The sequence below is a fragment of the Eptatretus burgeri genome, chromosome 8, assembly GCF_056783735.1.
Source record: "Eptatretus burgeri isolate ZD-2024b chromosome 8, Ebu_testis_v1, whole genome shotgun sequence".
In the NCBI taxonomy this organism is placed as follows: Eukaryota; Metazoa; Chordata; class Myxini; order Myxiniformes; family Myxinidae; genus Eptatretus; species Eptatretus burgeri.
This window is the reverse complement of record NC_140968.1, coordinates 96,210,953-96,222,370: the sequence shown is the minus strand read 5'-3', so window position 1 is coordinate 96,222,370 and position 11,418 is coordinate 96,210,953. Positions and strand designations below refer to the sequence as shown.

General features: G+C 41.8%; 1 protein-coding gene across 1 annotated transcript in view; it reads left to right on the top strand.

The window, feature by feature from the left end:
- The window catches only part of LOC147022328 (chitin synthase chs-2-like), a gene marked incomplete at its 5' end in the record, with an annotated part of 284,439 nt that overhangs the window by 52,395 nt on the left and 220,626 nt on the right, over positions 1-11,418 (top strand). The window lies entirely within an intron of this gene.

Below are 11,418 nucleotides of genomic sequence, written 5' to 3'. Positions count from 1 at the left end.
TCATCTACAGCCTGATGGAGTAGTGCTCTTCCCTCTGGGGTGGTACTCCTGCCTCACACCTAGCTCGGCTTCACACTATGGAAACCAAGGCTTCTAGGATCATTGGTATCTCCCACGATGAAGCTGAGTCATTGGTTCTCTCACTCTCTCACCACAGACAGGTCGGTGGTCTTTCTGTCTTCTACCGTTTCATCTCTGGCCTTGACCCCCCCCACCCCCAACTGCTCTGTCTGTGCTCTGTTCCCCTATATTTCTGCAGGGCATTAAAAGTCTGCCAAAGCCCTCTTCCGCTGAAACTGCCAAAATCAATAATCACTAGCTACCTTCACCCTTTGATTCCTCTTTTTCTTTTTTTCCTGCTTCTGGAACAAACCTCCACACTCTCTTCAATTCCACTCTTCCTACAGGTATTCAAAACAGCTGTTCACCCTCATCTCATATCTTCCCCCATCCAAAATCTTGATCTTTTCTATCCCCGTAAATCCACCCTAAACCCACCTCCTTCAAATTTCCTGTTTTCCTTCCTGAAAGTCTCTAGTACCATCCTGTGTACCCCACCCCCATCAACTCCCTTCCACAGATCTCCTATTGTCTGTTCCCCATTATTTTGTGCTTCCCTCTCCTGTCCCTCTTGTCTCCTACCTTGTTATATGCCCTTTGTGTTCGCTCTTAGAAGAGCCTCGACACGGTATATTAAAAATTAATATTAAAATCCTCAACCTCCCCCCCCCACCCTTCTCAACTATGTCCATTCTCTGCCCCTCCTCCACTCAAATTCTCTGTACATCACTCCCCATTTTTTCTCCAAGTCCCCAACCCCAGATTCGCAGCTTCCCCTTCTTTCTTCATGTCCTCCAGGTTAAATTTTATTTTATTTATATAATATGCGTAAGTGATTTTTCCTCTCTTACGGTATTCCCCATCCACACACATCCTGACACACAACCTCCACCTATTATTGTTACTTATGGGGGAATTACTTTCAAGTTATGCATTTTTAGCTGGTGTGGTACATTACCAGAACACAACTACCACGTTAAACGAGGAATACCCGTAACATGTATTGTTATGCATCTGGGGCTCAAGGCTCACCACGAGGGTAAGCACTCGGGCCCCTTCAAACGCCCAGTCCTCAGGCCACCGAGCATGGACAACTCCATGTTCCGGAGGGTTGTTAAGCAACCACAATTGGCATTGCCAATCCTGGTAGGGTTTCACAACTTTGCATGTTACCGTTTCTGGTGGATTGACTGCACCAAGTAAGTTTTGTGCCCTCAATGCGTACTTGTGTTAACTTCCCTGATCAGGTGCAGTCGAGCGGAGCTGCCTTGTATGCAAGAGCAAATTGGTGCAGTAAATCTTCCCAGATAGCACTACATGTGGACTATGTTCGACCAATAGAGGAAAGGATGTGATGATCTGGGTACATTTATAACACGAGCAAGTTTATTTATTAAGCTGGGGTGAGGTAAAGCAGGTACACAACAAGAAAAAGAGCAATCAGAGATTGCAGACCCTCACCAGGACTTATCCTGTGTGGTGTATTCTGTGTGGTGTTTATGTATTGGTGTGTTGCATTATTAATAAGAGACATAATTAGAACTGCCACTTTATAACTGCTGGCAGTGATGACTGGGTACCAAGACGTCCACTTTCATGCAACCCCGCTTTGATCGGACACCCAATCCTGACCCATAACATTTTTTTATGATTGGTCATTATTCAATTGAATTCAGAATGGGATTAAAATTAATTAAATTCAAATTAAATAGAAGACCAAATAAGTACAGTCCTACATTGGAGTCATCAGAAGGAACCCAAAACAAGTGAAAAGCAAAGAAGTCATCACAGGAGGAACCTGGATAGGATTCACATTTCCGCTGCTACTCCTCTACCATCAAACCCATCCAGGCAAAGCCAAGTGAGTCTTATTCAAAAATTTTTTTTATATATATATTACTGGCTGCCAGACCATGTGTCTGATGAAGTTGAACTTTAAAACGCATATTCCCCATCACAACAAGAACATAAATGTAAAGTTTCATGTTGATTGATTAAGCGGTTCGAGAGAAAACATTATTGAATATTTTTCTTCAATCCATTATGGCTGCCAAACCACATGGCCTATTGTCCATGGGTTTCTGGACCACCGAGCATAGACAACTCCATTATTCCGTAAACTTGTACACCCATGGCTTGTGGAACATTTGGGTGACGTTTTCCCTCGATCTGTCCAGATGTTCTGGAGAAGAAGATTTTTGTAGGTTTTAGGGTAAATCCAATATGGCTGCCAAACAATGTGACCTATGATATGTGTGACCATTTTTTTCCTTATGGATAGGGGATCATATGTGCAAAGTTTTGCCTCAATCTGTTCAGCCACTTCAGAGAAGGTTTTTTTTTTAATATAAATAAATATATACTAGATGACCCGTGAACCCGTTGGGTTTCCATTGTGACAGCGGTTGATGAAAAAAAAAATCATTTCAAGAAAAAAAGAAAATAAAAAGATAGCTCCAGTGGACTATACCACTGAGGTTGTTCGCATTGATCAAATACTCCCGAAGAGTACTTGACTGAATTGGGAATTGATTTTTTAATAATTTTTTTGTTGCCCGATTTGAACGAAACTTGATACTGCACACCGCAGGAGAATAGTGAGTAAGGTGCTCCTAAAATTTTTGTGCTATCGTGTACCGTTTTGGCCGTATTTCGGGAACATACAGGATGAGAGTTTTAGTAATATACTCGAGAACCCGTTGGGTTTCCATTGTGACAGCAGTTGAAAAAAATCATTTCCAAAAAAAAAAATGATAGCTCCAGTGAACTATACTGCTGAGGTTGTTTGCATTGATTAAATTATCCCGAAGAGTACGTGACTGAATCGGAAATTGATTTTTTAAATAATTTTTTTCGTTGCCCGATTTGAATGAAACTTGAGACTGCACACTGCAGGCGAATGGTGATAAAGGTGGCCCTACAATTTTTGCGCTATCATATACTGTTTTGGCTGTATTTTGGGAACATGCATACATGCATACATACATACATACATACATACATACAAACATACAAGATGAGAGTTTTAGTAATATACCAGACGACCCGTGAACCCGTTGGGTTCCCGTTATGACAGTTGTTGATAAAAAAAAAATCATTAAAAAAATATACAAGATAACTCCAGCGAACTATACCACTGAGGTTGTTTGCATTGATCAAATAATCCCGAAGATTACTTGATTGAACCGGGAATTGATTTTTTAAAATAATTTTTTGTCGCCCGATTTTAACGATACTTGATACTGCACACCGCAGGAGAATGGTGAGTAAGGTGGACTGAAAATTTTTGCGCTATCATTTACCGTTTTGGCTGTATTTCGGGAACATACTTGCATACGTACATACATCCATGCATACATCCATATATTCACGATCAGAGTTTTAGTAATATATAGATACATACATACATAAATACATACATATATACAAGATGAGAGTTTTAGTAATAGATAGATAGATATATACATGCATACATACATAACAATATGGGGCTGCCGAATCACGTGACCGATGACATCATGAAACTTTTTTCTGTGGACCATTTTATCTCTAGATGACCCTCAATTTTCATACTGATTAGATGTGGTGTTGTGCATTTGCAATTATGACATCATAAAAAAAATTACACTCATTTCCCATGAGGAGTACTTGCTACGTGTGAAGTTTCAATTTTTTTTCATTTGTGTGGTTTCAGAGATACAGAGGTCCAAAATTTTTCCGTTTTTCCAATATGGCTGCCATACCATGTGACCTATAATGACATAATTATCATTAAAACGTTCTACAGGAGTAGTTGCACCAATGATGAAAATTTTGTGTCAATCTGACAAGTGGTTGCAGAGAAAAACACGAAAGTTCTGTGCGGACAGACAGACAGACAGACAGACAAACATACGAATCCAAATGCAATCCCCTCTCCTCTGGCCAGGGTAATTATTTTTGAGGCCAACATAAACCAAAAGGTCAACACATGCCACATTTCTGAAATCCTCAATTTTCATCTGATTGACTTGAAATTTGAACAGTACGTATTACTCCGCTTATCCGCCAAGTTGGGGCAAGGTCATTTTTTGGCGGTTAAGCGAGGATACACGCGGGATGATCTGGAGGGGTGCAAGGGGTGTCAGGTAGGGCTCGTAGGGGCCTAAGAATCTCATTCCCTACTCACTAGAACGAAACCAAACAAACGGAACAACATACACCATATTTTCATAAATGATTCACGTTTTTATTGCTGCACATACAGTACATGTGTGTTATGGGCCCATTACAGGACCCCAACAGGATGTAAGAAATCAGTAATTTCCTTTTGTTCAGTGACAGATATTCCAAGTTCATTCAGGCGCATCCTGAGTTTTGAAATGGCAGTAATATCCTCCTCGTTCGTATTACGGTTGCTCTCTATGTACCTCGTGACTTGTTCCAAGGCTTCCAATGCGCTAGGAACCGTAGCTACTTCTTCAGGTGCATCCGGTTCCTCGGTATCCTTGTCATGAATGGTAGTCACAAGATCGACGATTTCATCATCTGTAAGAACCTCGGTTGGTTCTAGATGATCATCGACGTGATTAAATTATTCTGGTCTCATCAGCACGGCTCTATCTCTGTTGAAATGTTCAGCGATCTGTTCGAAAATGTTCCTCGGATACGTAGTGCTGGTGGCGGTCGAAGAAGAGGACGTTGTCGCAGGATCGAACCAATTGTCCGGGATGATGCCAGTGTGTTTGAAACAGTTCTTGATGGTTTCGGGTTTCACTTCTTCCTGAGCCATCTTGTAGAAGCGAATAGCGTCGCTCAGTTCCAGCTTCGGTTCTCGATTTTTGTCAATCGCATCCACCAAATGCTGTAGTTGATATCTTCGATAATGCTGCTTGAAATTGTTTGTGACACCGGCATCCATGGGCTGGAGATGCGACGTTGTGTTCGGCGGCAGGAAGTGCACTTTCGTATTGGTGAGATTGACTTTGCCCTCCTCGTTCTCGGGCAGAATATGAGATGGCGCATTATCCAGCAACATCAGCACATGGCGGTTCGCTATTCACATTTTCTTATCGAAATCGTGCAGCCAGTAGTGGAACACTAAGCTGGTCATCCACCATTTTTTGTTGTTGCGGTAATCACAATGCAAGTCATGCTTGAATCTCTTGAAGCACCTGGGATTAGCACTTTTCTCGATGACTAGTAAACGGGACTTATCACTACCGTCAGCGTTGCTGCAAACAGCTAGCGATATTCAAGCTTTTGCTTTCTTAGTTCCCCTTGAATACTCCCCCGTAGTGAGAGATTGGTCAGGCAGCATTTGGTAGAACAGGCCTGTTTCATCCATATTGTAGACATCACGAGGCTGGTAATCTTTCAGCACACCCTTTGCCTGTGTTGTACCAGCACTCACTAAATCCTGGGACACACTAGCACTTTCACCGCATAACTTCCGACATGATATACCATAGCGCATTTTGATGCGATTTATCCAACCATTCGAGTAATGGAAGTCGACAATTTCCAGCTTACCTCCAAAAAACATGGCTTTCGTCCTCAGTATAGCTTCAGTTAGTGGAATGGTTTTAGCACGTGCTGAGCTAAACCAAAGAAAGAGCGCTTGTTCCATATTCAAATGTTTGCCACCGACTTGACGCATCATAGACGCGTCCAGCGATTTGTTCAGCCATCGGTCTGACTGTTTTATCATGTCACCGATTGTCCTCCTCTTCATGGGCTTTCCCCATTTCGCTGCGAAGAAATTGACAACGTCTTGTTGAGATTTTGATGGAAAACTCTTAGTGTACTCACAGATTTCTCTCTTCTCTTTCACCGTCAAACACTGACGGCCCCTTTTCCTCTCGACAGGAGCCATGCTGTTTCAAACTTTTTTTAGAAACCACTAATCCACTAAGCACTGTTAGATCCACAATACACACTGGAGATAGCACTGCAAATGCCACGAAAGCATAAACAAAATTAGATTTCACAATGCTCTAACGGATGTGTACTGCCACAGGCTCATTAGTACATTTCTCCATGGAAGCGAGAAATTTCCTGATGACTCATCACTGGCGGATGTCACGGGCGGATAAGCGGGGTAATTTTGCAGGGATTTCCATTACTATGTATGTCGGGCAGACCTGTCGGATGGCGGATAGCGGGGTGGCGGATGAGCGGGGGAATTTGCGAAGCTTTTAGCTCAGATGTTCGGTTCCTGAGCAAATCACGGCAGATAGCGAGGGTGGCGGCTAAGAGGGGGGCGGATAAGCGGGGTAATACTATGCATTATCAGGTCACTAAATTCAACCACCAACGATTTTTGAGGTCAACATGGACCGACATTTCTAAAATTGTCAATTTTCATCTGATTGACTTGAAATTTGAACAGGATTTGCATATCAGGTCACTAAATTCAACCACCAATTATTTTTGAGGTCAACATAAGCGAAAAGGTCAATATCGGCCAAATTTCTGAAATCCTCAATTTTCATCCGATTGACTTGAAATTTGAAGAGGATTCTTGGGAAAAATGCCAGAGACAGAGAAAGGACTTCTTTATATGGTGTGCCATGTGGCAAACTATATAAAAGAAGGGACATGCCATGGCTTGTTGAAAATGCCAGACAATAGAAAATAAAGCAAATTCAAAAAATCTCATGTGCATGCTGTACTACCCTTGTGTTCTTCGGAGGAACCAATTAATGCTCGAGTAAAGTTCATATAAAGGGGCGGGGGGAACCTTACATATATCGGTTAAAACCCATCAATATGTAAAGTATTTTTTGTGTACCTTGAAAACTAAAATGCGTAAGATGATGTGCATGTGTGTGATTAACTTGTTTAAAAAATTGGTGCCCCCTTTATATGAACTTTTCGAGAGCATTACTAGGTTCGTCCTAAGAACACAATGGTAGTACAGCACGCATACGAGATTTTTTTGAATGTGCCTTTTTTTTCTATCGTTTGGCATTTTCCACAAGTCATGGCATGTCCATTCTTTTCCATTGTTTGGCATTTTCTACGAGCTATGCAATGCCCCTTCTTGTCTTTAGTTTGCCACATGGCACATACCCTTATAAAGGGGCCTTTTCTATGCTCCTGGCATTTTTCTTAAGAATGGTCAAAAGATTGTCACAGTTGCTTACATGGGTGAGAGGCTTGATTGGCATTGAGTTTATCATACTTGATCACTTTACATTGTAAATGTTCAAGGCAGACCAAACAGTTCAAAACTGAGAAAAAGAAAAATGAATGATAATGTTCCTGCAAAGTTGATTTATTGTTCAATTTCCTATCATGTTCTTTCCAATTTTATCTCAGATGGACTTCAATCCTTTCCCATGAATTCCAACCAAACCGATCACAGCAGAGAAATACTTACAGAAGTTTGCAAAGTACATAACCTTTGGAATATGATTGAATAATTAGGTATTTCACAAATTCAGTGGTATTTGCAATAAATGTACTTGATGAAAATGATGTTCAGTGAGAACACACCATATTCATCCCTCACAGGCTTATCACTCCCACTGCTCAATTCACCACATTAACCAATCATTTTCAGTATGGATAACAGTAGTCTTGATGTACAATGCAAATGATCATTTGACGTTGTTATTTTGACCCACTTCCTAGAAAATCATGGCAGTCATGTGAGTCCAAGAAATTAAAGCACTGAATAATTTTCCAGCTTCAAGCCCTTGCCAAAGCTTGTTGATACTGAAATATTTGCATTAGCAATCATGACTGGAAAAGCTGTCAGACACAATAATAACAGTGGCAGCAATGGAATCAACTACAACTGGAGCATTGCAAGTTTTTGTCTTCAAATGCCAAGACTCAAAAGAGCAGGACTGTAGAGGTAGGCCGAGACACGCACTGACAGTGAGAGTAAGAGGTACAAAAAGGCAAGTACGTGAGTTACATATATAATTTGAGAAGAAAACTTCTTCATAATACAGAGATAGAGTATGAGCTGGCAGGATAGCCATTACACAGTACCCATAGAAAGTTTACACAACCCTTTCAAAAATTTTACCTTTTGTTGCCTTGTAGCCTGGAATTAAATTGCATTATATCAAACTTTTTCCACCATTATTTACACATCGTAACCCACAACTTCTACAAATTTCAGAAAATTCATTTTAAATACAAAACTAGAACATCTTGGTTGGATAAGTTTCCAACCCCCTGAGTTACTTGTTTGAGGTATGTGAAAAACCATTCTTAAGATTCTGAAGCCATGTGGGAAAAGGTTTTGTGGTCTGACGAAATCAAGATGGAACTTTTTGGCCTAAATGCAAAACATTACATCTGGCGCAAACACAACACAGCACATCACCCAAAGAACACCATCCCTACTGTGAAGCTTGGTGGTGGTAGCATCTCGGTACTTCTGTCTGCACGGAATATTAGGTATATCGAGATTCGGCAATTAACCCTACACAGCGTGGACAGACTATTGACAGTTTATGGTGTGTTAAGGCATCCATAGCAGGTTTCTGGAGTTATCCGGAAGCTACGATTGAATTCCGGGTTTCGGCAGACGCGCGACTGTGGTTGGGCCTTAAGCGGTCGTGCGTGGCTCTCCGTTATTGATTTGAGGAGTAGATATGCGTGGGTTGTCCCTTTGAAAATCAAAACAGGTAATACTCTTATGTTTGCTTTCCAACAGATATTCAATAAAAGCAAGAGAAAACCGAAACAAGCTCGAATGAGCTAAGATCCTCGTCCTATTAATTGGGTTTTTATGTTATGGGTGTTAATTGGGTGTTATGGGGGTTTTTCTCATCAGCAGGGATTGGAGCACTTGTCAGGTCAGAAGGGAAAATGGATGGAGCAAAATACAGAAAAATCATAGAAGATAACCTGCTGCTCTCTGCAAGAAAGATGAAATTGGGACGGAAGTTCACTTTTCAGCATGACAACGAGCCAAAGCACACAGTCAAAGCTACACTGGAGTGGCTAAGGAAAAATACAACAGCAAAAAAGCCTTTTTACAGCCATTTTTCCCTGCTGAGCAGGGGTTAGCTTTTTGCGGGCTTCATGCAATCATGGTTTTCTTCTTGAGGCAATGTTTTTATAGCCAAATGCCCTTCCTGACACCAACCCTGGTTGCCTCTTCTGACACACAGGGATATGGTACACCTATTATAACCGGGGCATACACTAGGACCAGTCCACTGGTACTCATTTTGCCGACCTCGGAAGGATGACAGGCTGAGTCAACCCCTTGGTGTTAATTCAGTGGCCAACGGGGCTCAAACTCAGGACCCTAGGATCCCAAGCCAGCTACCCTAACCACAAAGCCAACACCAGGCTGTAGTGGCTAAGGAACAAAAAGATAAATGTCCTTGAGTGGCCCAGTCAGAGTCCTGACTTATAGCCAGTTGAAAATCTGTGGCATGAATTGAAGATTGCTGTCCATCAACAGTCCCCAGAGTAGATGATAAATGGGGTTTCTGGGACGCCCATTCAAATGAATGGGGGAAAAGGGAAAAACTTTCTGACCCAATTCCCAAATGCTCAAAATAGGAGACTCATTTTCTCCCCACCTATCCCCCTCCCTCCCATACAAGCAAATATAAATTGAGACTCATTTTCTCCCCACCTATCCCTTTCTCTCCCATAAAAGAAAATGTAAAATTGAGACTGAAAGATTGAGACTTACTGATTAAAGCACTTCTTCCCCCCAACATAATCGCAGTCCTTTTATATTTTCATTCCACTCAAAGAGCGAACCAACAAATATTTGTCCATGTTCTACTTTAGGGAATAACTTGATTTTCTTATAACATTCATTTCCATCTAGTATATTCACAAAGAATAACTTGGAACTTGGTTCTTGGTTTAAGTGTCTTTGTTGTGCAAAAATGAAATGATGAACTGCCAACCCTATCTGTGCAGACCAGTACAATACAGATATGTTCAGGATATTGAGCCGAGGTTGAAGCTCGTTTCATTTACGTATGTTGATATAAATTTACGTATAAATTTACGTATTTACGAAGACCAGTACATTTCATTTACGTATGTTACGAACCTTCATCCTTACCACCGATCCAATACTATGTCGTCAAAAGGAATTTGTACGATCTCTGTGTCTCTTTCAGCATGGAAAGATCAAGGGTAGTACAGCAACAAATGGTGAATGGACCTTAGCGGAGGCCCCTTTAGGGTTGGGGGGTAGGTGTGCTTCCCCAACGACCCACCACCCCCCTCATCCCTCTCCCCTCCCCTCCCCTCCCCGTGTGTGTGTGTGGGGAAGGGTGGGGGTGGGATTAGGGGGGTGGTGGGTCAAAGGTGGGGGTGCACAGGGGGGTGGGGCTTGTGTGTGTGGGTGGAGGTTGTGTGGATGTGGCTTTTGTGGGTGGAGTTTGTGTCAGTAGGGTTTGCATGGGTGGGGCTTGTGTGGTGGAGCTTGTGTGTATGGGGTTTGTGTGGATGTGGCTTGTGTGGGTGGAGCACTTTTTAAAATTAAATTAACATGTTGTATATGGGAACTAATAAACGAATCACTAATTATGTGGATATGATGGATGTGGATGTGGCTTTTGAGGGTGGGGTTTGCGTGGGTGGGGTTTGCGTGGGTGGGGTTTGCGTGGGTGGGGTTTGCGTGGGTGGGGTTTGCGTGGATGTGGCTTATGTGTTTGGGGCTTGTGTGGATGTGGCTTTTGTGGATAGGGTTTGCGTGGGTGGGGTTTGCATGGGTGGGGCTTATGTGGGTGGGGCTTGTGTGGGTGGAGTCAAAAAAAATTTTCAATTTATTTGTTTTTTGAAATTCCTGTGAATAAAATGAACCTAAAATCTCTTCCCCCTTTAAATCACATAATTTGTAAGTCCAAGGAACTATACCGACGACATCAACAATTAAAAAATGTTAATTTTTTCATCGCTTCCCAGGTCGAAAAACCAGTTAAAACCAGTACACATTTTCAACTGGTCTCTATTGGTTCTAATTGGTCTTTAACTGGTCTCTATTGGTTTCAACTGGTACCAGTTAAATTCAGTCAGAATTCCAATTTCCCAGTTGAAAAAACCAGTAGCTCATATTTGTACCAGTTAAAGTCTTACTGGTTCCAGTTGATACCAGTTGCAATGTACTGGTCCCAGTTGATACCAGTTGCAATGTACTGGTCTCCCAGTTGATACCAGTTACAAGGTACTGGTCCCAGTTGATACCAGTTAGTTAAATACAATTGTATTTCAACTGGTAATATATCACTCTATTCCAATTTCCATATTAAAACCAGTAAGAAACCAACTGGCTTTACTGGTACCAGTTGGCTACTGGTTTTCAACTGGTACCAGTTGACCAGTAAGCTACTGGTCTTTACTGGTTTTTTGACCTGGGTTGGCATAACCTTTTTCAAAATG